This window comes from Meleagris gallopavo, chromosome 6 (assembly GCF_000146605.3).
Source record: "Meleagris gallopavo isolate NT-WF06-2002-E0010 breed Aviagen turkey brand Nicholas breeding stock chromosome 6, Turkey_5.1, whole genome shotgun sequence".
Classification (NCBI taxonomy): Eukaryota; Metazoa; Chordata; class Aves; order Galliformes; family Phasianidae; genus Meleagris; species Meleagris gallopavo.
Genome location: NC_015016.2, coordinates 20,374,629 through 20,401,691, shown reverse-complemented (window position 1 = coordinate 20,401,691; position 27,063 = coordinate 20,374,629). Strand labels below are relative to the sequence as shown.

General features: G+C 39.4%; 1 long non-coding RNA gene across 2 annotated transcripts; it reads right to left on the bottom strand.

The window, feature by feature from the left end:
• On the bottom strand, positions 1-27,063 carry LOC104911409. Of its 2 annotated transcripts, none has more exons than XR_002115945.2 (3): positions 26,977-27,063; positions 6,882-7,011; positions 1-18 (listed from the first exon to the last, which is right to left on the bottom strand). It is a non-coding gene; the product is annotated as an uncharacterized LOC104911409 (long non-coding RNA). The 2 variants fall into 2 exon arrangements; XR_004160104.1 differs by lacking the exon at positions 26,977-27,063 and adding an exon at positions 9,445-9,525.

Here is a 27,063-nt window from a genome sequence, read left to right as displayed (position 1 = left end):
AACTCATCAGAACCAAATCTGCAACAACATAATAAAAAGATAGGGTATTAAAAGCTTTTGGAGGTAAACTTTATTTACAGACTACTCACAAATTTTGTTTTACTCAGTGATCAATTTGTCTGTGACTAGGTAAAATCTATCCTGAAGCCAAAGAGAGAAGGGACTTTGTGCAAAGCTATGAATCAATCTTCACTGGAAGTGCAGCCACAACCATTTTAAGTAAGGCTTATACAAACATCTTACTTCTAAGGAAATGTGTGGTTCTAATGTTCCAAATCTTATCTTTACAATTGCTGCTTTGAGAGCTATCAAACATAAAGAAATGTTGGCTCCTGAGCTGGAAGCAGGACAGAAGACACTCTCTCTGCATACCTTCTGACTTCTGTACCAGCTCTTTGCTAGGTTTTAGTAGTGACTAAAAAGTTATGCTTCTTGTCAAAACAGTGACCAAAATAGCAGCCAAATCTGCCAGCTGATGAAAAAGAAACAATAGGTGCATGTGATAAAACCTTTCCCCTCAGGAGCCTAATCTCAGCTTCCTAGGAACCTAATCTCACTAGTGAACACCCATTCTAAAACACCTAAACTCAGTGCTCTGGGCTACCAGCTGCCTGCCCTGTACACCCACACGAGGAGGACCAAACCTCTTTTTGTGACACCATGAGCCTTAGTAGAGCAGGGCTGCTACTTCTTCAACAAGATGGTAGAGGAAAAATGAAGAAGCACTCTTGGACAGGGAGGAAGGGAGGAAGAACGAGGATGAACAGTCTGCAGAAAGACAGTTGTGAAGCAATGCCTGTCTCTCCTTTGTCCTTTCCCCTCCAAAAGGCAGAAAGGCTGCTGAGGGTCAGCCATCCCTCCCCAGAAATGTCCCTCTTTCCCTATGGGATGTCGGCAAAGGAGCTTGAGGGCTCTTGTGTAACAGTGCCTTTTTTATTAAGGCTCCAAGAAACAGTGACTTCTTCTCCTTCCCCGAAAGAGATTTTTTAATTTTTTTCCTAAATTTAGCTGCTTTTACCTATTCAAAGTGTGGTTTCATGGTTGATTTTTTTCTTAACCAACTTTCAAGTTTGGTCTTGGAGCTTGAATGGTTAGCTCACACTCTTGTTCTTAAACCTCTCCTGTCCCAAAAACAAAAGTCCTTGGGTTGTGAGACCTCTCCTCTGTGAGCAGAAATCCATAACAGCCAGGAAATAGATGTTTTACAATTAGTGATAATGTGCCCTCCTAGCTAAGAGGTTTCTCAGGTCAGTGTTTCAACTGACCTTTGGCTCACCAGCTGCCTAAGCAGGCTGCAGCTGGCTGGGCTTTCTACAATACCGGCACCATACTTCCAAGGCTGACCCTTTCCCTCTGCTTTCACTCTGCCACAAAGCAGTCAGAGGCCACAAGAAGCCAGAGACCAGAGTGGGAGCTGGCAGACACTCTCCCTTTGTGCACGCAAGGAGCTCAGCTCCTAGTGCTGTCCTGGCCCATAACAATCACAGCTGCAGTCCCAAATAAATACAAGAAGTAAGCTTGCAGTGTTCATTCCCCTGGTCTGTTATACACTGTAGTTGTTTTTCCTTAGAACATGATTGTGTGTGGCCAGCTGAGAGCACTCTTTAAACAAACCAAAAACAACATAAAAATTCAGATTATGAGACGAGCTGGAAGCACTGCCTATTAGGGAGTTCTGGCAATGCTTACCATTGCTTAAAACTTTGCCAACCCTTAGTTATTTGAATATAGGATTTCCATGGCAAGAAATTTCCTCAGAAAGAAAATATTTTAGATTTGACAGATTTGTTTGCTTGTTTTAAGTTCCAGAAAACAGTTCAGCTCTTCCCAAAAATGAGCCTGGAGATGAAGTTATTTAGTAATTAAAAAAGTAGTCTGCCAATGCTACCTTCAGAAGATCATGCTCTGCAGGAAGGATGTGCAGCCCAGCAAATGGCCAGCTATTGTTAGAAGTATATTGCTTTTGTTAAATTCTACTCACCTTAAGTACATCCTGGAAAGGTATCAGGTTTGCATAAATGTAGTATTCACTTCTTTCCAGTTTAACAGCTCCAGCATGAGAAAACTATGCAACGAGTCTTGCTCTGACTCAAGATAGATCAGATTATGTCTGCTTTCTGGGCTGTGATCATACCCTCAAGCATAGAGTCCCACATCATTAACTATGAAGCATTAACATCCATCTCAAAGTCATTTTCATGCAGGTGTGTACCTATAGATACAGACACGGAGTCTATGGGCAATAAACTAGAGCTCCTTGCTGACGTTGGGTAATCCAGAAGTTCCACATGTGAAATTCTAACATTAAGAACTACATGAAAATAGTCCACACTTTGTAAGTAACATTAGTTGAATGTCATGAATATAGACACAAAAATGACAGTGATAAACAACCTCATAAATTGTGTGTAAAAGGTGAAAGAATTATGATGAAATACAGATGTTAGAATGTATTCCTGATTCACCCAGTTTTGTTTATGTGCTCTGCAAATTAGAAAATGGCAGCCAGTTTTGTTAATCTCAAATATATAAAAAAAGTGTTTCTGACAGGTTTGATTGCTATATTGAGTGAAAATATGTCTATTGCACATCACTGTTCTGACTTAATTGGGCCGATAATCACCTTATTAGAGCTGCAGATCTCATTCACTTTTGTTTCTTTTGCTTCTGAGAGAAAAATGCTAAGCTGAAATGTATTAATTAAATTAGCATAGGAGGTTCTGAGTAGAACTGACATAGTTTGATTCATGATTAAGTGCAAACTGAAATTTTGAATATGAACAACTGCAGGCAGCTCTAGCACAGCTCTCAGCATTTGATTAACTGAAGCTTTCTTGCACTGGCGCTTAAACATTCGAGAAATATAGCCTACTCCAAATTCTCACATGGGCCTCTGGACCTCTTGAAAGGGAATATAATACTACCCCTGAAGAGGTTTCCTAAACAGGCATTTCAAGAACAGTTGTGAGAGACAATATTGATCCTGATGCACATTCACATATTCAACAGGCTTGAAGGTAGGCATTAATGGCGCAGCAACTTCAGAAGAATTATTCAACATCAAAGCAAAATAAAGCAAAAAAAGCTTTCAGGTGATCTATGCATTATTCTATATTATGTCAAAGATGACAGAGGAATTCGCTCATGGACTTTCCAGGAATAGAAAGAGGATTTCCTTCACCCAAAGAAGGTCACTCTGACCTATGATCATTTAATAGCAACAGGTGAATTTCTTCCAGTTCCCTCTCTATTCTGTTCCCATACTCGAACTATTAATAATACATTTGCCACATGCCATGCTTTTGCATGATTTCTGTGTATCCTGCACAGACATCCTACCATCTAAGTCTAGTCCCAGCTCAGCAGTACTCCTTGGGTCCTCAATGTACATGGAAAGAAGCAAGAGAAGATGAAAGGCAATAAATTCTCCTTACAGGCAGGGAAAGAAATGCATGGGGAACAGCATCAAGCTCCCTCGGGCAGTAGGAAAGCCTCCTTAGGATCAGCAATTTGGCTTTCAACGGCTTTAAAGGAATCCATACTGCAATCAGCTTTCTCTCTGTGAGTCCCTATTTCAGTCAAGATAAGAAGACATGCAAATTTAAAAACACCCACATTTAGAAAACTTATTTACTTATCATAAAAGACAGCATAAGGAAAAAAAAAAAACCAAACACTAAGAAAAATACTCTGGCTCCCAGTTTTTATCAAGCCTTTAAGCTTGAGTTATTTGAAGACTATATGAAATAAATTGTTCAGCTTGAGCTGCAGAGGCATTCTGAAAAGAAAACAGATGGGAAACCCAGGAGCCCATTCTGACTACTCCAAGCGTTCTGGTAAAGAATGATTATGTCAATCTTCTATTTATTTAGGAATGCACTGAACTATTTATTTAGTTTTGCACTGAAGTGCGGGCATTGTGAAAGAAGAGTCAAATTAAAGATTATCTTCTTCAGAGAATGCAGTTTTTAGCATGACTGGTGTCCTGCGGCTCCCCCCCACCAGGCAGGCTGCAGAATGGCCAGCTGTCACCAGAGCCTACAGCACCCTCAGAGAGAGGGACAGCAGTGTGACTGCTTTCAGAGAAGATAGTTAGGAAGCAGCTGCTTGGCTTCACACTGCCTCAGAGTACCCATATCAATCTGGTCGTGGAAGCTCTTCCACCATGTCTGCACCCAGATGTGGACAACCTCTAACTTTCCACAGGACTTATCAGCACAGGCCGCTCCACCCAGTGTGGGTGCACCGCTTCTGGCCTGTGCCTGCTCTAGGCTTGGGAGGAATTGGCTTATAGCTCCTGCACCCAGAGGGGCACAAAGGAGATCTGGAAAAACAGGACAATGAGCAATGTTGGTAGAAATATTTTAGATCTCCTCAGAAGTTGGGCTTCTCAGATAACTTCTTTGTTTTTCCTTACTTAATCTGCAGCAGTCTCTTTGATGGCTCAGGACAAGCCCAGCATGCTAACAAATTCAGTACCAAATGATGTGGACTACACAGGATTGCTGAAGGAGCACAAAACAGAGTTCTCCTATGCTGAGCCTGTAGGCTAGCCACCCAGCTGTCAGATCACCTCTTCCCATTTTCACCATTTCCCCAGCTGATTAAGCGGATAATAGAGCATTTCAGAACCACTATTTTTACTGACAGCTGTAACTTATTTCCCTTACAGCAAACAGGAGCAGAGACAGTAACATCTTCATGTTTCTGACACTAATTCTCAGCCATTGTTCAGCACAGAGAAAGAATCTGCAATGCGTAAGTCAATGAAATGGAAAAGCATTCTTCCCACTGAAAAGTCCTCACTATCCTTACTGTCTTCCTATAAAGTTTAGTGTCTGTTGATGAGATAAAAGAACTTTATGCTGATATGATTATGGATGTGTCACACTATAGGTTTTTTTTACAAGCCCAGGGAACAGTATTTCATTCACTGCCTCAGCTGAGAGCTGCTTCCTCCGCTCTGCTTGTAAGCATGAAAGCAAGAGAGGCACTTTATCCAGAATGCATTTGAAAGATCTGACAGAGAGTTATGTTCAGAACCAGATACATCACAGGCCAGGTCACTGTTGACTGAACATTATGTATGTTGTTCTCAAATTTAGAAGTGCTACTGCTTCACTTATCTGAAAATAACAGAGCAGTCAGCCTGGGCTTCTTTCAGTAAAGCACAACTATTTTCTCCTGTAATTGTCTGCACAATAGAAGTGCACATAATTCAAAATCTGCAGGGTTGCTTCCAAGTATGATCATGCATACAGTCTTCTGAAGGTTGTCAGTAAAAAAAAAAACCAAAGAAGTGAAAGGTGGAAAGAGCATGAACAGGCAAGCAGATATGAGTAACATTTTCAAAATCTGCTTAATGAAACCCAAATTTAGGAAAGTCAACAAATGCCTTTCAATCTTCTTTTAAATTATTTTTCAGGGTATAATGTTTGATTTCTGTATTAGTTTATTTTGTGCATCATCGATGCATCATCTATAACAATACTTAGCTAAAAAAATTCAAATTCAAAAATTTCAAATTCACTTTCTGCGAACATCTTCTTTAGGATTTCACTAACACAAATGTATGTAGTTTCACTGTTGCACCAGAACAGAGCAACATAAAGCCAAAAAGTCTGCTGTGGAAGAAAATTCTATCTTATTTTACCCACAGATTTTCCTAAAACTTTGGGAATAAAAAGAGGCAAGGTCTTTTAAAATATCAGTGGTTTAGTGTTGTATTTTTTTCCTCCACTAGAATATAAATAAGTCTGTTGCAACAGACGTAATCACCTCCACAATTTCAGCAAGATTTTGGTGCATTACACAAAGGAGAACAAAATTTTTAGAAATGTATTCTATGGTTAAGATCTTCAAAGTCACACATAGCTAGTAGAAGAATGGATGGATGGATGGATGGATGGATTGGGAAGAGAGTCCAAATTCCAGTTGGATTAAGAAATATTTTCTCTAATAGAATGAACAGACAAACAAAACACTGAAAAGCTTTTCTGTGCAAGTACTCTCTTGTATATCTATTTAGTACTGAAAAAAATCTGACTTCATAATCATTATTTGAAGTTAATTCCCACCACTACCTTCCAGAGCTTTTAGATGAACTCATATCCTGGGGCAAACTGCTGGCGCAGTGTGTCACCTCCCTCTAGTTTTGCAGACTGTTATTTTGAAGCAGAATGTCTGTGAAGCTACAAGGTCAAGGTAGAGAATAGGCAATTGCTTCTTACTGAGGGAAGGGAAAAAAAAGAGTGTAGGAGCTTGAGTGATATAAAATGATAAAAGATGAACACTGACATAAGCACATGAGAAAAAGTATGATGAGTAATTGACTTGAATGGGAGTGTTCAGGCAGCATAATATGTGCTAAAATTTTAGCAGGATTTACACCAATCCTGATCATTATTTCTGAAAAGCCAGAGCTGGCAAGGAACACCTTGAAATACTGGAAAAAAGCGAGTAAATGTTAAAACACAATTAGACTCATTCTAATAATTACAACTAAATGTGACCTTAGTATGACTGCACTGGGATATCTAGCTAAGAAAAAAATGCACTAACATGGATTCTGGAATCATGACTGTTTAATTGATTCTAGCACCAAGGTTCTGTGTTTGGAAACAGATCACTTACTACTAAACAAGGCCTACCTTTGTTATATAATACTCTAATATTAAAAATTCGCATTCTCTCCCCTAAATAAACCTGTGTGAAAGACAGGTAGAAAGCATGTTCATTTCTCAAGCCTTACTAATGAGCAGCTACAACATAATCTGAGCAGTAACGTTTCCTCCTACTCTAAAACATGTGGCTGGATGTTTTTTAAGCTTAAACACACAACAGCTTGGGCTTTAGGCTAAACAAAACATTTTGAAAATTACCTTGTTAGCGCAGGAGTGGCCATACCAGCTTGCACCCCAATAGCCATAGGGATACCTCCACACCGGATACTTCCCAGCTCCTCTGCCACTGCAATGCTATAGGAGAAGTCCAAGCCCATTCCACCATATTCTGGGGGGGAAAAAAAATAAAATCTATCATACTGATGTTATATATTCCATGGAAAAAAAACCATCTGTCACAGTGATGTTCCAAATTGGCATAAATGACAAGAAAAAAAATACTGCTATTGCAAAAACTTGCCAACTGCAATTTGCTGCTAACTTGTAAGTATTTGATTTTATCAGATTTCATTTCAGAAAAGTGATGTCACAGTTTTCTTTATAAACCCTGAACTTAAAATTCTGTATCAGGTCACCTCTGGATAAGTTACATATCATCATTACTTTTACTGGAAAGGGCAGAAAACAGTAACTGCTGCAGAAAATGACATCAACAGGGAAAATCACTTTTTTCTAAAGAAGAAATTGCCACAAAGACGTGCTTATATTATATTTGATCTCATCCCCCATTGCACTCCAGTGGAAACATCTTTCTCCCACCGAGCAATCAAGTTAGCACAAAGCAAGACCACGTGCGCATGGTGTCCACATGTGAAGTTGCCTCTGTAGCTCAAAACTCAATGTTAAACAGAAGCACAACACCAAACAGGCATACTTCATATCCTGGCACCTGGTCATTGCTGTCATTAAAGCATTTTTCATTAATACAAGGTTGATGGCCCAGGGCGTTCTTCCTCCCTGCATTCCATTCTGCAAATTCAATTAAAGAGGATATCATTCGTCATCTCCTTCCCCGGCCCAGCACTGATAAACCTCCACATAGAGTAACAGAACACTTCTATGCTTCTATGATGGATGAGGTAATTTCTATCCGTACTAAATAGCTTTTATTCCAGAGAAAATACTGTGTGAAAGAGCTGTCTGTTGGACGTCATTAGTTGACTGCATAGTAGTTATGGTTGCATAAAGTTTTCCTCCTTTTTAATCTTTTTACTCATTTGAAGGCCAGATAAGAAAATATCAAATAAACAGATATACGATTTCCCTCCCCAACACAGGGCAAAGGACCACCTTCCGTTATCATTGCTGATGTCAAGTACTATCTGAACTCACTTCTTTTCTGCTCTTAGACATTTTCAAAAAACACCATTAATTAAAATTAAAAACATCACAGTGCACACAAACACAGATGATAGTATGCTATCATCTATTTCCTGAACTCACAGAGACTGCCTTTGTGCATTCTTTTCTACAGAGAGAAGGAAAATGATAAATCGAAAAAACTAAGTGTGAAGTTCAATTTTCAGTCTGAATGGTCTGGATTATCAGAATTACACAATAGTTACCTTTCAAAATTTTTATCTGAAAATAAAGCAAGTTTCTTAAAAACATAGATAAAATTTAAATTCTACTAGGAGATGCTGCAGTACAGTGAGAAGATAGTAACATGGGAACACCTTTAGCATGGTAGATAATCCAATTCCTTCTTATAACTACAGGAGAACTTTTAACTACTTAGTACTCAGCATGGGGAAGCGATGGGTCAGCTGGAAAACTTATTGTTATAGAAGTACTTTCTTGATAAGGAAACATTCAGCAAACTGGAAAAGCACCAGAGTTGTAATAGCCTCAGTTTTGGCACTACACAAACACTTTCCACTTGATTTTGTTTTGCTTTTAATTTTCTAAAATAATTCATCACTTTATTGCCAAACCGCAGTTTTTACTGATTTTGTCTTTTGTTTCACCTACAAAGCATTTATATTCCTTTCTGTGACATGCTTTCAGAAGTCAAACCCTTTGTTCCATGATTTACACAGAGCAAGTTCATAAAAGGGATGTTACAGACACAGCAAACCCCAAAAAGAACTGTTTTATGCAGATGTGCACCTTACACACATTCCTTGTTTGTACATTAACTCATAATATGTTATCACGTAGCAGACTTAAAATATCCTCATTTAAGAGTAGGTATTATATAGCACATTTCAAAAACAAAATGCTGCAAAAGAACAGCTCTCAAAGTGGTGATATTTGATGAATTTCCTTCGTGACAGAAGAAACAGTACAAAGACTCAGAAGCTGAGAAGCTGAGGGGGAAGCCCTAGCAAAGAATCACAGAATGGCTTGGGTTGGAAGGGACCATCAAATGATCATCTAGTTCCAAACCACAAACCATGGGCAGGGCTGCCACTCACTAGATGATGACACTCCAAAGAATTTGATTGTTGGGATGGATAACATAGGAGTCAACCAGAGAAGACAGGCCAGAAAAGTTGAAGCAAGCTGCAGGAACATTACTCAAGAGGCAACATCTGAATGTATCAATTCTGCTCCAGAAGGCAAGGACAAAAGCAACTCATGGAGAAATGTACGTGCTTATAGGGATTATATTATATATTATATATTATATATTATTATATATTATTATGTATTATATTATAGATTATAGGGAGCACTTCTTTTGAAGATGTCTTGGGAGGAAGGTAGACATCATCCTCAGCACCCAAGGTGCACCATCACACACCCACACCGCACTCACCATCGCTCAGGTGGCCTATGGCAGCCCACAGCTTCCTTCAGAACAAGCACTCAGCTCACACCAAACAGAACAGCTAGATCTTCTCATTTCCACCTCCTGAAGAGATAATGGTGAACGTTGTACAAAATGAATGCTTAATTCTGAAAACAGAATTTTTACTGTTGGTGGGCAGGAGGGTTATATTCATTAGTTCTGTATACAAAATGATACTTTCTACAGTTATCTATCCAGTGCTGCAATGCTACTAGGTTGATATAATTTTCATTCAGAAAAGCAAATATTGTGCCCAGTATCATTTTTGGTGAAAAATCCATGATTAAGGCAATCAAACTAATTCCAGATTTGATTGGTTTTACTAAATGTAAATATTCACATGTAAAACATTTCCAGGGTAAATACTTCATTTAAATTGAGCTGAGTGATGTTGAGAGAACTGTTTGGCTATATTTCCATTTTTAATTTGCAAGAAATACTGAAATACCAAAGTGAAGCAAAACCAGGCAGAAAGTCTAATGCACCAACATATTTATAGTTCGAAACAGGTAGAAAATGGCAACTCTGCTATATTCAAATTGTTGCTATTTTGCTGACAATAGCACAACTTCCAGCTGTTAAACAGATTTATATGCTATCTTGTCCATTGTTCGACTTCAGGTACTTATACAAAGAAATTGAATTATAAAACTCAAACTAAGCTCATGTGAACATGCACATAAACAGAAGTTCTACACTGCAGCCTATGGGAGGGACCTGCGATGGAACAGAGGAGAAATGTAGGAGGAGGGAAGGAGTGGTAGAGACCGGGTTGCTATGGACTAATTGCAGCCCCCACATCCCCTCCCCCTATGCTATTTGGGGCTGGGGGAGGAGATGGAGGAGCTGGCAAAGGAGTGAAGCTGAGCTTTGGAAAAAAATGTGATGTTTTGTCTGTTTTGTCTTCCCCCCCCCCCCCGCTATACAATTCTATTTTAATTGGCAATTAATTAAATTTATTTTTCCTAATCTAAATCTGCTTCAACAATGATGGTAACTGGTGAGCAATCTCTCTGCGTTTATGTCAACAATATGCTACACTGGTAAATACAGAAGACATTTTTCTCATCATGTAAAAATAGGAAACTCTGTACAAAAACAAGCGAAACAGCAGGGAAATGCACCACATGGGTCTGGGCCTAGCTAGAAGCATGGACATGTTTAAAGAGGGTCTATGACACAGCTTTAGAATGCCAGAGCAACGTATTTTAAACCAGTGGCTCACAGCAGCTGCACCAGTTACCCTCTGAGGACCAAAGACTCCCTCACAAACCTATAAGCCAGCCTTATTTTCTAAATGGTCATGAGCATGTAACACAACGAATTGCCCTAAGCACTAGCAGTGTACCATCTGCTGTATCTTCAAACTCAAGATAGCAGAGCTCTCCAGAAATCACAAAGAAAAGCTATATATATATATATGTATATAGGTATATAAACATTATTACAGTGAAGGGACGGCTAAGCTGCAAAATACTGATAGCATAAAAGAAAGAAGCACAGGGAGCAGTAACTGTGTGAAAAGATGCAGCAGACACAAAAGAAAAATGAAAATCCAAGATTGCATGCTGCCCTAAGCACCAACTGATGCATCAGCCTCAACTCAGAGTAACTTGATACGATCACTGCTCAAACACCCCTCAGACTTTTTTGCCTACTTTTAAGATGATTATTTTTCCCCTTCAGAACCAACCTAACACCAACTTCACAAACATCTACTTAAACTGTTCTGCAGTTTCTTTTTTTTTTTCTTTGAGGTTAAAAAGCACAGATCCCAGTTATTATATGTTTAAATATGTCAGTCCAACTGAATACCACAGCATGAAGAAAATAGGAAACAATCACATGGAAAAATGAAATCAGGAGGTGTACTGGCTGAATATCACACCTCCTGAGCTTTGATGGCAAAATCATGCGACTTCTCATGTGATTTCTATTTGGGCGAGCTCATAAACAAGGCATAACCTTGGTTTCAAGAATATTAACTCTGCATCCTCCCTGCTGCTTGCGGCCAGTCCACCAGCATAAGATGCCAGGGCTCTTCCACATACTGACCACACACTTTGCTCCAATCCGCTGCATTTGCACCCAGCTTAAGTTCATAGAGTCATAGACTATCCCAAGTTGAAAGGGACCCAAAAGGATGATCCAGACCAACTCTTGGCTCCACACAGGACCATCCAAAAATCAGACGAAATATCAGGTTAAGTTTGTAGATCTTTAAGTTTATGGATTTGAGTTTTATTCCCTTTGCTCCTCTCCAGCTTGAAGGTTGCCTCCCTCCTGTCAAGCAGGCACGTTACACCAGTATCCTTCAGCAGGGCACGTGCCGACCCACTCCTCTTCACACCACCACAAATTCTCCCAGGTCCGAAGGCCTGCCTTCAGGTTATCTGTTACCCCACATACAATGTGCTTGTCCTTCCAAGAGAGTAACTGCACAGGTCTCAGCCACCTTCTTTCAAATGTCTACATTCATTCTGAACTGAACATTAATTGATTAACATTAACATTACAAATAGTCTCACTCAACAAGAGTAATGCAGGTACAGCATCTTTATGCACTGCTGGTATGCTACACAGGACTCTTCCTCTCACAAAAAGAAGAATAACACTATCACGTTACTGTGCATTGCAGCACATCTTCCTCCAAGGGGATCTGAAGAAGTGTGAAAACATAAATAGATATTTTAAGGAACCTGCAGTAAAGTACAGTGAAGTACAGACACAATATGCTATAAGTGAACACGTCACAGCAAACAGGAAACGATTAAACAGCAGATAGCAGATAGAACCCAAAGAACTCCAGTTACAAGTACATACGCTTGTGTGGACTTTTTGGGTGCTTTCTGAAATGGTGTCAAGATCTGAAAGCAGAAGAAACTGCACTCAGTTTTGTTGCAAATCCTCTGACCAAAAAGCAGGCTAATTATTTCCATTTCTGCAAGGCTGCGGGACACACAGCTAGTATTCAAAGCATCCAGAGCTCATTCTGGGCTCTGTGTTCTACATAAATAATTGAACTGAGAAGCAATATTATGTGAGCCAGGGATTAAACATTTATTAAATTTACTACCTATTAACATTTCTATGCCAAGACTTAACATGAAGGCTGACTATTTACCAGCTGAAAATTGCATTTAATGTTCTTTCCTACAAAAGCTTTTATTCGAATTCAAGCTGATAAGTAGCTTTTTGGGAACTCATATTTGTCTGAGAAGGAAAATGTTAGCCAGTCAGCTCACAAGGTCACATCCAAAGACATAAATTTTTACTAGATCACATGTTCCAAAACTTTCAATCTCCACAAGGCATTATAAACTGAAAGGGTGCGTAAAGAAATTTGAGAAACGCTGGCTTTGAAAAAACTCCAGCAGAAAAAGGCTTTAGGAATGCGTGTAGCGAATAAAACAATGAAGTTTGGATATGCTTTGGAGCCAGCAAAGTCAGCTGAGGTTTAGTTCAGCAGCACAGGATTCAAAACAAAAACCCACCACAGGAGGCTTCCACAGGACTTCAATTAGTGCAGGTGGGCAGGATCAAGAGGTATTCCAGTGGCTGAATTCCCAAAGTCCATGAGGAGCTGGGCCCAGATACCAAACCCTACTATGCCTCCCAGAACACCTGTCACACTGTAGATCAACACATTCTTAGCATAGTCACAGACAACTATGAACTGATGTCCCTCTGTCATTAGGTAAAACAAAACAACACAAGAGAATCCCTATTTCTGAGCACATTTTCAGTTTTCCAGGAAACATGAGTATGAACTCAGACTTAAAACAACAACAACAACAACAACAACAAGAAAAGTGAACAAATTCTTTATGACATGAAATTCCATTCCCATTTCAGTTCATTTGTTTGTTTGTTTTTCTCAAGTAAAATATAAAAGAAATTTCATAATTAAAAAAAGAAAAATCTGGGATGAAAGTGGAAGATTTTGCAATGTCAAAACAGTGCGTTTCCTCCTTTTCTCATCAAAATCAACATTTTGATAAGTGACATTTCCCTACTTGATCTATGCTCAGTAATTTTAATGGAAAAAAATTAATTGAAAACTTTGTCTGTTGAGTATGGACAAACACTTTAAGCACTAATCTAGAACTCAAAGTATCTGTTTTAGTTCTCATTTCTACCTCTGATGTTGTGTACATCCTTTCCCTTACAATGCTAGCCATGTTATACAGTAAAATAGATCATCCTTCTCCATTTTTAAAAAAGCTAACACAACAGAATTCTAATCTGAACTACAATCTCCAATGGGAAATATATTATCTCACTATTTTCTTTTATTTATCTTGAAATTGGAGGGCATGTCTTATAGGAGACACTGACCACAGGTGAAAGGACTTCCAGTACAGCTCAAAGCATGCCAGAAATCAAATCCTTCGTCCAACACTGTTTTCTTCAAAAGAACTTTCTACTCAAAATATTATGTAATTTCTACAAACAGTCCATCATCTTTGGTGCTATACTACAAAATAAATTATTCAGATTATCTGTCTATTCTTTTTGAATTGGTTCTTAAATCAGTGACAATCAGCGTTGAAGGCAGTTACAGCCAGGAAAAGCAAGGCATTCCAAGTGGGAATGACAGCACCCAGCTGCAGAGCCGACAAAGCTGTAGCATGGTTCACTAATGAAAAAACATGTCAAGCTATTACATACCTAAGAGGTAATTTTCCAACTGACACAATGAGGTATGTAACATATAGATCGAATACTCTGTGATAGAAGGAACTTCTCTATTCTTTTCTGTAGAAAAATGGGATGAGTTTTTTAAAAAAACACATCCACAGAAAAGCCTATCTTGTATAAGTACCTTTTTTAGTACATAGTTTAACTGTAATTTTTTACAATGGAAAAAGAACATTGATTTAGCCTGTAGGAAATTTAACTCTGTAGGAAATTGCATCTGCAGTTCTGAATGTTTAAATGCTTGCAGCTAAAGTCAAACCTGTTCTAATTGTGAATACTTTCTGTAAAACTTACACAGCCTTCAGGAACTTGAGCAGGCATGTTCAGCATGCAGCTGTCACTCAGGAGCTCCAAGAATGTCAGAGGCCACCTATTAATTTCAATCTTTCTTATTTTTTTTTTAAGTAGCTACACAATAAATCTTATCTTAAATTCACATTGTTAAAATTTCACACTGGAGTAATAGCATTAAATGTATTCTTCAGGAAAACAACGCCTTGACTATATAGTCACATGGTACATTTGCAAAGAAATTAAATTTTATTGCATATGCTGAATAATTCTGGTGAAGCATATTAAATCAAAACACACGTTGCACTGCATATATCTCTATTTATGGGATGACTCCGAAACCAAGCTTTAAAGCATTCACATTCAAAAATAAAAGCAACAAAAAGAGTTTGTAGGTATAGAAGAAATTCCCCAAAAATAGGAAATTGTTGGAGGAGGTGCTGGAAAACCTGTCTTAGAAGTGCTGCCAAATACTTGAGCAGTTACCTTCGTGGCTCCATGATCTCACCAGTAACACACCTTCCTTTCACATCACAGGAGAACTACTAGTGGAGCTGGAGCCATCACCAGCCTTCCCACATCACTCTCACACATCTACTGGTAGATGGAAATTGGGGATGATGGGGGAGGGCTTGCTCATGATGGAAAACGCTCTTGTCAAAACTACATACTAAAACTACTTGCTTTTAAGTTTGTGTTGTACCATGCACTTTCCACTAGATCTAGCTCATTGCAAAACAACTTGAAAAACACAACAGGCTTGGCAGCCATCCAGCAGGCAGCAAGGGTTTATGGCACTGTCATGTGTGCTGTCTGTAACTGAGTAAACGAAACATCTGAAACCACAAAGATAGGGTCATCTTGTGGGTATGTAGGTGTAGGAATCTTCAGAAACAGAACCCACAATTATAAAATTAGCATATGAAGGCTTTTTGGCAGGTGTTTGAGAGTTACATCTCTTTCCATCTCAAACGCTCTCCATGCCAACATTTTCAGAGGCATTATTTTGGAAACACATCCAACAGCCAACAGCCACAGGAGAGTTTCTGTGCTCTCCCAGCTGCCTCCAGCCAGCTGTGACACCACCGGCTGCTGCAGCCCAGGCCCTCACTGAGCACAGCAGGGCAGCAGCAATGGGAGCAGCGCAGGACTGCATCACACAGGTACACTTCGTTGTGGTTGCACAGCTCACCGGGCAGCTCCTCCACTAAGGCTGCACAGCAGCCTCTATTTCTCCATCCCCATGGTCTTCTAGATACTATTTCAGTTTTAAAAGTATTTTCCATCACCTTGTTCTTACTCAAAGCTAACAGTGAGCAGAGAAGCAGTGGTTGTCCCTCCTTTCTCTCAGCTACGTAATAATCCTGAATCGTGAAGAATGAGAAATTCCACACCCAAACCATTAATTTACACTCAGCTCTCCCTATACATTCCAAGTAGTTGAGGATAGAACAAAACCACTGTTCTTTGAAGGCTGAAAGGCTTCAAAATTATCAGTAAGGTTTGAGATCATGCTATACTTCACGGAAACAGCAGGAAAGTTATAAGCACTATTCCTCTAATGTGAAGCTGAAATTCTCTTTCCATTATAAAAAATAAAATAAAATAATAGAAAATTAAATTATATTTAAATTAAAGTGGGAAAATTTTTTTATGTCTGAAAAAGATCACAGTACCTCCTAGGCTACAGCCTGGTCACTTTGGGTCAGGGGACATAAAACAAATCAAGCAGGAACTAAAGCACATTTTCTTATTTCAGAAAATTAAGAAACAAAATAAAATACTGGCTCTTTTTAAGTATTTATTTTTTGCTTAAAGTATGCCAACATGGTAATGCCAACTGTAATAACAATACTATAGACTTTCTCTGTTTTTATTACTACACTGCATACTGGTGAAGAGTTTTTTATTTCTTGTTTGAAAACCTTCTCATGTTCTGACTGTAGCTAATCCTTATTTCTGAATTTTAGAGTAATATTGATAAAGAATAGACTAAATTGAGAATGAATTAATTGAAGCATGACATGAAAAATGCACCAAATACAAGCTTACCTAAAGAGTAGGCTAAAACACCGACCTTATCAATTACACTTCCCAACAAACTGAGGCACTATTTTCAGAATTTTAAGGTTTACACAAAAGAATCAGATCCATTTTCTTATTATGACGTTTCTTCTTATGTGTTAGGAATATTGTCATAAAGAAAGAAAAAAAAAACCAAAAAAACAAAATAAGAGAAGAAAGAGGGAAAAGAGAAAAAAGAAAGAAAGAAAGAAAGAGAAAGAAAATGAAAGAAAATGAAAGTAAAAAAGAAAGAAGAAAAAGAGAGAGGGAGGGAGGGAAGGAAAGAGGGAAGGAAGAAGGGAAGGAGGAAAGAAGGGAGGAAGGAAGGAGAGGAGGGAGGAAGGGAGAGCCCAGCACTGGGTAATGCTGAGCATGGAGCCCTCACCTTGCAAATGTAGGGTGCGCCTAACAGCGGATGGCTTCTGATGACAAAACTGTGTTTAAACAAAAGGGAGCAAACACCCCTACCTCTCACCCTTGCTTACACGATCATCCACCTTCATTTTTCATCCCCTTGCATAAGCAGAGCGGCCTTTTGCACATCTTTTCAATAAATGGCCAGTGAGGCAATTCTGTGGAAGCTAACATACCATCAACTTTCTTTTAGAACATCTTACTACTTAGAAAACAACCTTTAGTGATGACATCATGATCCATAAAGCTGATAAAAAGGCATAGAAGTGGAAGGCATGGAAGGAGAAAGTAATTCAGAAAAATTACTTCTGTAATTTAAATTACTGTGTAGTTTTTGATCCATACAGAACGGTAGATGCTGCAAGACTTAACGAGGTGTGATAAGTAAGTCTCTTGATAGAGGAATTACAAGGTTTTGCTGCAAACTTGGAAAAGACCCAAGATCTAAAAAAAGACCCAACAAACCTGAATCTGGGAAGAAGGTAATTATTTAAGGCAAACAATAGAGGAATAATTTCAGAGAAGTACACGGGGAAGGAAGGCAGACAGATGGGTGGAGTGATGCTGTCCATCACAGAGAAGTACAGGGAAGGAAGCATCCCGGCTGTTGTATTTTATTTTTAACCTTAATTAAGAGAATCAAGGAATGGAAGGAAATACGAATCCTCCTGGGCAATATGGTATGTGCTGTAACTAGAGATTCCTCTTGGTAAAGGAAACCCTTAGCATAGGTGAACTACTGCCCCTTCTGAAAGCAGAAGTCATCAGGAAAAGAATTTCTTACTCCTGGCACAGAGGTGATGGTCACTCCATCCTGCTCTCAGCATCACTGCCGCTGTTCCTGCCCAAACATCATTTAGGTTGGATATTAGGAAAAACTTCTCAGAAAGAGCAGTGAGGCACTGGAATAGGCTGCCCAGGGACATGATGGAGTCACCGTCCCTGGAGGTGTTCAAGAACCATGTATGTGGCACTGAGGGACATGGTCAGTGAGCATGGTGGGGATGGGTTGGTGGTTGGACTAGGTGATCTTAGTGGTCTTTTCCAACCTTAATGATTCTATGATTTACCTCCTGTTACTTATCCTTCCCACAGCACCCAGTCACAATATCTGCATTGTGCCTGCAAGAGCTAGGAAATATCTGCTACTAAGAAGTCTTCTAGACTGTTACCTGAGCCTTCTAAATAAGAGAAAAGCCACTTTTAGGGGTGTTGGTGGTTGTTCCATAAAGTGTACTTTAAGTCTTCTGATCCCATAGACAGTCTAACTTAATTGTGGCTGAATGAGCTGTCACAGGGAATGACCATAAGGCTGATCTCTTATCTTTTTTTCTGTTTACACTTAAGATTACTTCTCATTATTCTTGTGATAAATGACTTTACATCTTCCACTACTTTCAATAACACCCCAAGACAGATTTCTTTTAAAATAATATTAAAAAAAAGTCAAAAAACCCAACCATAATGTTTTAAAGAAATTCACAAAAGAATTCACTGAAAATTTATTCCTGAACTTAAAAATTATTTAAAATATATTGCAAATAATTCAATTTATAAAGAAATTACTGGAAATAATTCAGCCATAAATTGACTGTCTTTCTATCTGCCTGCTAATTGAGAACAAGTTTCTAAACATATATGTGAAACTGTTTAATAACACCTTCTCTAAACAAATATACGGAGATAATGAAGACAAATTGTCTGTTGTCAGTAACAACCTGAGATTCACTTTTCACTATCCACTGTGAAAAGTGACATTGTCCACTGAGAAGAGATTTTTATTCGTGTCTGCATCCACCTACAAAGGAAAATGTTTTTGCTGTTGATTACAAAACAAAAAGACAGACTTGAGAACAAGAGAAATAAAGCCAAGAAACTCTACAGATATGTTAAATGCAAAATTAGTGCATGTAGATTAAAGAATATTAATTTCTTGAATTTTTAGCTATATAGTTCTTAAGTAGTAATGTTGACCATATAACAAACTGTTTTTATCCTTACTGCCTTTCCTAAACTAAGGTATGAAAACTTGATTTGAAATGACTCATTGCATTGCTATTTCATTGTTATTTTAAAGGCAGAACCTTTACAGTAATTTCTGAGTTCCATGGAAAAAAGTATTAATTTAAAAATCAGAAAAAAAATAGGAAAAAAAATCATAACAAATTAGATAGTTTCGCAACATAAAAAGCATCACAGACAGTGATGCCCTAAGGACAAGATGTCACAAATGCAGCTGATTCTGAACACATTTCTGTCACCTTGAAAAGACCACACAGTGTGAAGTTACCACTCTGCACCAGCTCCAAAAATGAATGTTGCTGCCTGAAGTCTGCTGATGATGGCACTCCTTCAAACACTTGTCAACATATGTGTATTGGTATGGTTATTAGTACAGTGGCTTTTGGTCATTCCTCCTATTACCTTCACTCCATGACTGAAGTCGTGATTCAGAAGAAGGTAGATAATCCAGCAGCCAGAAGATGAAAATAGAAAAACTAAGTCTTGACATAAGACACAGATTTTCAACAGGGAGGCTAGGTAATAGGTAACCACTACAATAATCTTGCCACATAGCGTGCCTTAGCATGCCAGCCACTCCCCTATGTAACTTCCAGTGTGGTACCATTTAAAGCACATACAGACATAAACAACATTTCAACTGCCTTCCATTGTTTTTTGACACATTGATTTTTTTTTTCCCAGTAATTATCCAAGTGTATAGCCAAGAAGTTTGTTATTCTTCACCAACTTTTTGCACGCATCTTGGATATGACCCATAGAGATCCAAAGGGCAAAGGCCAAACCTGCTTCTCTAATTTATCCACAAGTACCAGATTTGATTATTTGATTTCTCATGGAACTTAATTATCTACATTAAACCTGAAGTTGGATGACATACGCAAGCAGCTCCCTGCTTGCCATTAAATCTGAATTAAAGAATCAAAGAAATTAAAGAATCCCATAAGCTCTAGAAGAGCTTATATTCTCCTGGCATTTAATACACATGGCATGTCTCTAGCAGTAAGTTTTCCAGCTTTTAGTGAGTATGTGAAAATCTCAGTTTTGCTTAGAATCATTGAATCATAAAATCATAGAATGATTTGAGTTGGAAGGGACCTTTAAGACCATCTAGTTCCAACTCCCTTGCTATGGGCAGGGACAAGGCAGGGACACCTTCCTCTAGACCAGGTTGCTCAGAGCCCCATCCAGCCTGGCCTGGAATGTCTCCAGGGAGGGGGCACAAATGATCTGCTGGCAGTTTTTCTTTCTCTGTCATAAGCAGTTCCTCCTTCTCTCATCTGTGCCTGACATGCACAGGAATCACCCACGCCTTTAATCACTCCCTACCTCAGCTATGGAGCTCTCTAATTGCTCCTACAAATCAGCTCTTTGATCTTTCTGCACTTCTTCCCTGAACTCATTACAGTTTGCCAGAAACTTTCAGGCCAAGACATGCCCGAACAAGAGGTGCTATCCCAATTTCATTCAGTGTCAGTAAAATAAACTGTTAATTTTGGACTTGAGTTCTTTTGTAGATGCAAATTCCCTTAAGCACAGGAAAAATGGGCTTCCTCTTTTTTAAGCTTTCACTAGCGATCATGGTGATGACTCTCGCAATATGTGTGGCACAGAGCTTCAGAGCTGCAGGCAGCAGCCTTGTAGCAAAGAGAAAAATGAAAATAAAGAGGGAATGAAATTCTGCTCACGCTTGCATAAAAAGACACTGATAGACTTCTGACAGCAGAGAGCGGATCGGTGCTGGTTACTGAGCTCAGAGGTCTTCTAATGGCAGAGGCACTCCTGCACCACAGCAAAGCTTTCCAACAGCCAAACAAAAGCAGCATTCAAAAATATAACTTTTGCAGATTGAAAGATAGTTTATTAAAAAGTTTGAAATCAAGCTCACTATTTAAAAAATTTAACTCTAGCAAAGAATAATAAAAAGTCAGTGTTTTTTGGAATTTTTTATTTGTGCAAAATGAAAGCAACGTAAGAAATAAAGCTGACTGAGCTAAATGAATGAAACCAGACTTAAGTTCCTTTTATTGCCACTAGGCACAGCATGAGCCAGGAAAAGCTCCTCCAAGAAAGATGCCAACAGCCACCCTTGGTCTCCCACGTGTTTCAGGGGACAGTTCTGCTTCCTTCATGGGGAAAGCATTACAGTTTGATGTTGAGAGACAAATGTGGAACAGCTCCAGCTCTGAGGTTAGAAGGAAGAACAAACCCTTAGAGCATGCTGCAGCAACACCTCCTGTGCCTGCAGTCTCTCCACCAACAAATGACCTCTGATCAATAAAGAAGAAGGCTACAGACTAAAACCACAGGCAGGAACCAAGCAATCAGCAGGAAACAAAACAAACAAACAAAAAAAACCCCACAGCATTATTTTGGGGAAAAAAAATCACAATTTTGCTTTTCCTTCTGAAAGTGAGAGATCTAAGTCCCTGCTTCTCATGCTCTCCTGAGCACATCAAGAGTCTCCGGTATATGTTCTTAATGTAATGCTCTCTGAGATTACTTAGCAAACGTTTGCACAGAACTGCAATAACTACAGAGCATGAGTAAGTTTCCTCACTGTAACCAATCTGGCAAGTTCCCAAATTTCACTATGACACACTTATTGCAAATGTACAGTAATTTCCAGCTGCTCAGCAGTGAGAATGCAGACTTTAAGAGAATGTAATTCTTCACTGAAGTTTCACAAGCTGACAAACTTCTTGCAAACACTTCTCCAACCAGCAGTACCTTCACAGCCAAGGAAAAGGCACCCAACCCTGTCACAAATAGGCCTTCCCCACTGGCCACTCACACCTGGAAACCTGACCAGGAAAGGGCCTCAGGAAAAAGATTTGATGTTCAACGGCAGTGCAATTGCCTTCCCATTTAAAATTCACATTAAAACAAACAAAAATGTCCAATGTGCTTAGTTAAAGCCTGGACAATATATGTACGTGTGTCTTAAGACAATATTTTTATCATAGAATATTCCGACTTGGAAGAGACCCACAAGGATCACTGATTCCAACTCCTGGCTCCACAAGAACCACCCAAACAAGCTATACATATTACCCATCTCTAAGCCTCTCTCGCTCATGTTAAAAACACCATCACAGAACAGCAGCACTGAGGACTCCCTTGGTGCTCCTGGCAGGACACTGCTATGCCACCCACCTTTCTCTGCTCTGCAGATGACAACGAGGGGACCCAAAGGAAAGTGGGAGCTGTGCCTGACATCACCTCCACACCTCAGCTCCAGCCCCAACCTGCATCGCACCCTGGGTCTTTAGAGAGAGTGGCTTCCCACTGTCAGCCATCTGCAGTTCCGAGTAATTAGCAGGCAGTGCATTAGTTCAATTAGTTTCAAATTAAGTCTTTTAAAAACTCACGGAGAATTACAGCAATGAAGCCATGCTAATTAAATATTGAAGCAACGAGTGGAAATAAGTATCAGGGGAGAGTTCTTTATGCCCCACTCCCATTGCTCAAAGGATTTAAGGGCATTTACTGGAACGCATTAATTGGTTCAGTGGGCTCCTTCTTTACCCTTAACTTTTCTTTAACATATCTGGGCTGTGTAAAATATGTATAAATACATGAATAATGCATAAGGCACTGCTACTGAAAAGATCTTCATAAAGATTTCCTTAGGAAACATAACTGCAGCTAAACCTTTTCTAAAATGTCGGAAAAGCTTCATTGCTGTGTAACTAACACAGAAGAAGTACATTCAGCAATAATAGTATACAATCTGAAAGCAATACTGAAACACTGTGTGAACAACGTGTGCATTATATAGAAAAAAAGCACTCCTCCAAAAAATAACACAATTATTCTTCACCCAATAACCAATATATGAAGTAGCCCACAAATATAAAGTGAGAAGCATATTTCATGAAAAATGAATCAGATGGGTAACTTGACAGTGATCACTGAAATACAGAGGATAAAACCGCCACTGAAAGTGGAAAAGGGGATGAAAATCTTTTCTGTAAATATTTATGGCATCAATGACGAGCAATCATTGTTAAATTCTGCATTCCAAATCTAAAAGAATTACACTGTGGTATCTCTTGCCATCATACCAAGGGAAATCCTGTCCAAAAGGCAGCTATATGAGACATGTTTCCTGCCTGTCAGTCCAGAGCTCGTTAAAGTCATCAAGGGTGCCATTAAATCCCTGGGAGCAGGATTCGCCCTATCCTGTCCTTTCCTGCTCTACTCAGCACCAGCATTATTGTCCTGGGAGACAGGGCAGACCTTCAGCATCTAAACACTTGGGGTCCAACTGATTTTGTTGCTTGGCTTAAGGCAGCATGGAGTAGCTAAAGGCTTGGTAGGAACCTGCAAGCAAAGATGTGCTAAGGGAGACACCAGAGAGGAAGCACAATGTTTATCACAGTGCTTCCTTTATGGAACTACAAAGGCAATTTTCAAAAAATTGAAATTGCAAATACATGTGCCTCACCTCTCTCAAAAAATATTAAAATATGTAAGTATATGTATTACATAGAACGTTCAACGGGAAAAGCACAATAACCAGCACCTAGGCCTCTGCAAGTTTATATTGCCCGAGATTACTTAAATAAAGGTGATATTTGCCCGTAAGCAGATAGGAAGGCTCAGGTGAGCAGCTGGGAAGCCCTCTGCTGTTATCTGAAAGCCTCAGCCTGCAGTCTGAGGGTTTAAAGCACCGCCACAAGAACAAGCTACAATGCTGACTCATCTTCTTCAAAACAAACTTAACAATAACCACTGGAGGCTGCATCCCCTGAGGAGCAAGCTGTGACATGTCTCACCCAGCCGAACCCAACACTTTCATTTGGCTTTTATCACTCATGTCGAACATGGATGTTTTCATCAAGTCCTGCACTTCAGAGTGACTTCATATCACTAAGCTGTTTTTTGCCCTAAACGATCTGATTGGTTGCGATTCGTTACTTGAGTGCAATTGCATCCGATCATTAAAGATGCATTTGTGGTATCCTTCAGATTCCCCAGGGCCAGATGAAATAAGGACAGCGCTGCCAAGTGATTTCACAGCCTGATGCCTGAGCAGTAAGAACATCTGTAATGTGTTTTGAAAGCATGCCCCCTCTCACCAAAATTAACCACTCTCCCAACAAAAAAAACTTGACTGAAAAATACCACAGACAAAGGCAAGGAAGGAGAGGAAAAGCTGGGCAGGGTGTGGGCAGATGCTGGATGTGAGCTCATCTCCACGCCCCTTTTCTGTGGCTCTAAAGATGCTCTAAACTGATTTCTATTAAGCACTTCTTTATAATTATTCACCAAAACTCAGATTTTGATTTCTTTCCCTCAAAAAACATTAGTAAGCTTCAATACCTAACTTTAAGGATATTTCCTTGTCAGAAATTGAACAGCAAAGATTTGTGGTTAATTTTGAGAGCTGGCAGATTAAACTTATTATTAAATTAAAAGCTGCTTCACAGTGTCAAAAAGAATGTTCTATATAAGAATCTGCCTTCTGACGGCAATTTTGTATAATTAATGCCAGTTTTTCATGTAATCTTTTGTGTTTTGAAGTTTATTCTGTACTCCCACATGGAAAATGAGATCATTCAGCATGTGCAGACATTTACAGAGCACAGCTCGCTACAATCCATTGAATCCATAAAATACTGAAAGGAGAATTATTTTAAATATCAGCTCATTGTCCTCTTTCAACACTATTAGCATTTTCACTCAAAAGACAGCAGATGAGATGACCGTATGTAGACCACCATTTCCACATGTACTGCTTCACCTACAGAACAGGACACTGCAAGTTTCCACCTCTGGTTTTCTCCATCTCACTTTGTAGATGCTCACAGTGTAGCAGGCAATGGGCAGTGGCCAACGCAGAACTGTCAGCCATGTCAACACACAAGTAGTGCATGGAATGGACCTAGGTGATGCTCACTGAAGTGGTAAAAATTTCCAAGTTTAATAACAACTTGATTTAAGTTTGGAATCTTAGACTGTTTTCAAATCACTTGCTTTAACAATTAAAACCTGTTAAAGCTTTAGCAAGATCAGAGCCAGAAGATTCTGGAATTCTGTACATTTATATATATTACATGAAAGACACCTGCTTGAAAAATACCCTTTGAGAAAGTCTAGTGCATGTCATTCCACTCTATCCCATCCCCTCCCAGAAAACAGAAAACGGAAAGATTTCTCACTCCTTTCCCTAATTTAGAGGGCAGCACCATACAAACCATACAAAGGCCCAAGTTATCATTTATCACAGACAGACACAACCCTGAAATCTCCAGTGTCGCACAGAGCTTACTCAGAACAGTGACCCCATTGGTTGGGGGAGCTCTGCACATGAGTGTGCATGGGCATGTCCAGTGAGTACCTCCAAAATGGAGTGTTTCTTCAGTTTCACAAGAAGCCCCCAGAAGAACTCAAAACACCTTTCAAGCATTTTGCAACTGCAAAGTTTTTAAAGACCAGTACATACACGTCTCAGACAATATTCTAGGAAAGAAGAAACTGGATCCACAGCAGTAAAGAATAAATCAGAGAAAAAAAGCAAGGAGCATTTGGATATAGTTTCAAAGTAAGTTTGCTGGATGGAACAGAACATTTCCTTTTGAAATGACTTTTCCTTTAAGCACTTTCCTCCTGGTATTTGTTTCATCCTGCATCCTTCTGGCTCCACATCCTGCCCTGGAACTATGGGACTTGATGATAATCCAACCACAACTTGGGCAGAGACAGAGGACAGGATTCACAAAACCGTGTTTGGAAGATAAGAAGAGAGCACAGATAACCACTTTTGCTTTGGAGTGTTATCAGGCTTATCCTGATATCTCCCCTGTGTGATGACTGGGGAGGCCAGAAGAAACCTGCCCAAATGCAACACATGCATCCTGGTTTCTTTTACAGTCCAAGAGCCCACAGGTTTTACAAGCACAAACCAAGACGTACAATTTACACAACCACGCAATGCAGTCCTTTGTGCTCAGAGGATGTATTGGGTTCAACTTAAACCAGCACAGAACATGAAGATGCCCACACCTACTGCCTGCTCCAAACACAGCACTGCTGCCAACCTCAGCAGCTTTACTCAGCTTTTCAGTAACACAGAGCTTGGCACGTGCAGAATACAGGAGTGTGTTATTTCAAGGAGGTCAGCATATAGGTGGCATTGAGAAGAAAGCCAAGGGAAGCTTTCTGCTAGAAATGATCCCATTTTCTGCAGTTCCTTTTTGTTCTTCAAAACAACCCCACGCACAGCAGCACTGGCCAGGCAGTGAGGCTATCCCCCTCCACGGTGCCAGAGGACTGGGCTAAACACAAAATAAAAAGCAGCCAGAGGGTGACTTGATTTGTTTTTAATCATGTGCCAAGTATGACACCAGCGCGGTGTCAGGAAGCATCTGGACATATTGGAAAGAATTTCCTGATTTGCCACGAGTTAATGGCTTTTTTCTGTTTGCCACAGAAAAGCAAACTGAGCTGCTTGTTCAGCTGCATTCCTTTAAAAGAAAAGGGGCAGAGAAGTTCAGTATTCTACCTAAAACAAACAAACAAGCAAAACAACCCGAAAAATCTGTTGTAAACATGGGCTTCCATGGTAGCTGGGCTTAGCCTGAACTGCTCAGCTACAAGAGACTAGGGAAAGCAAATCCCTATTAGAACACTGAAGGAGTGAGATATTGTATTTATCTTCCAGAGTAAAACTCCTGAAAAGGTTACAGAGCAAAAACAAACAAAAGAAAAAAAAAGAAATAAGGTAAAAGAAGCACAGTGAGTTATTAGCTTGAGGAAAAAAATATGCAATTTAATTCTTAATAAGCTTTCCCAATGAAGCAAAGTCCATCTGTCTGAACTTTTCTGAAATGGCACTGGGCTTTGCAGAGTAAATTCATAACAAGTAGATGACAAAAAAACAAACTTCAATTTCCTCAGGACCTTAAGGTTTTCAGTAATACTAAGAGTACCTGATATTAAAAGAACATTTTTATGCCCAGAACTTCATCAGTTTTTCATCATACATAAATATATACGTACATTACACTCACTCCTCCCAAAGGAAGTTGAAAGTGGCAAACTGCGGTTGTTGGAGAGGTCACACATGAACCAACCTGAGTTCCCTTA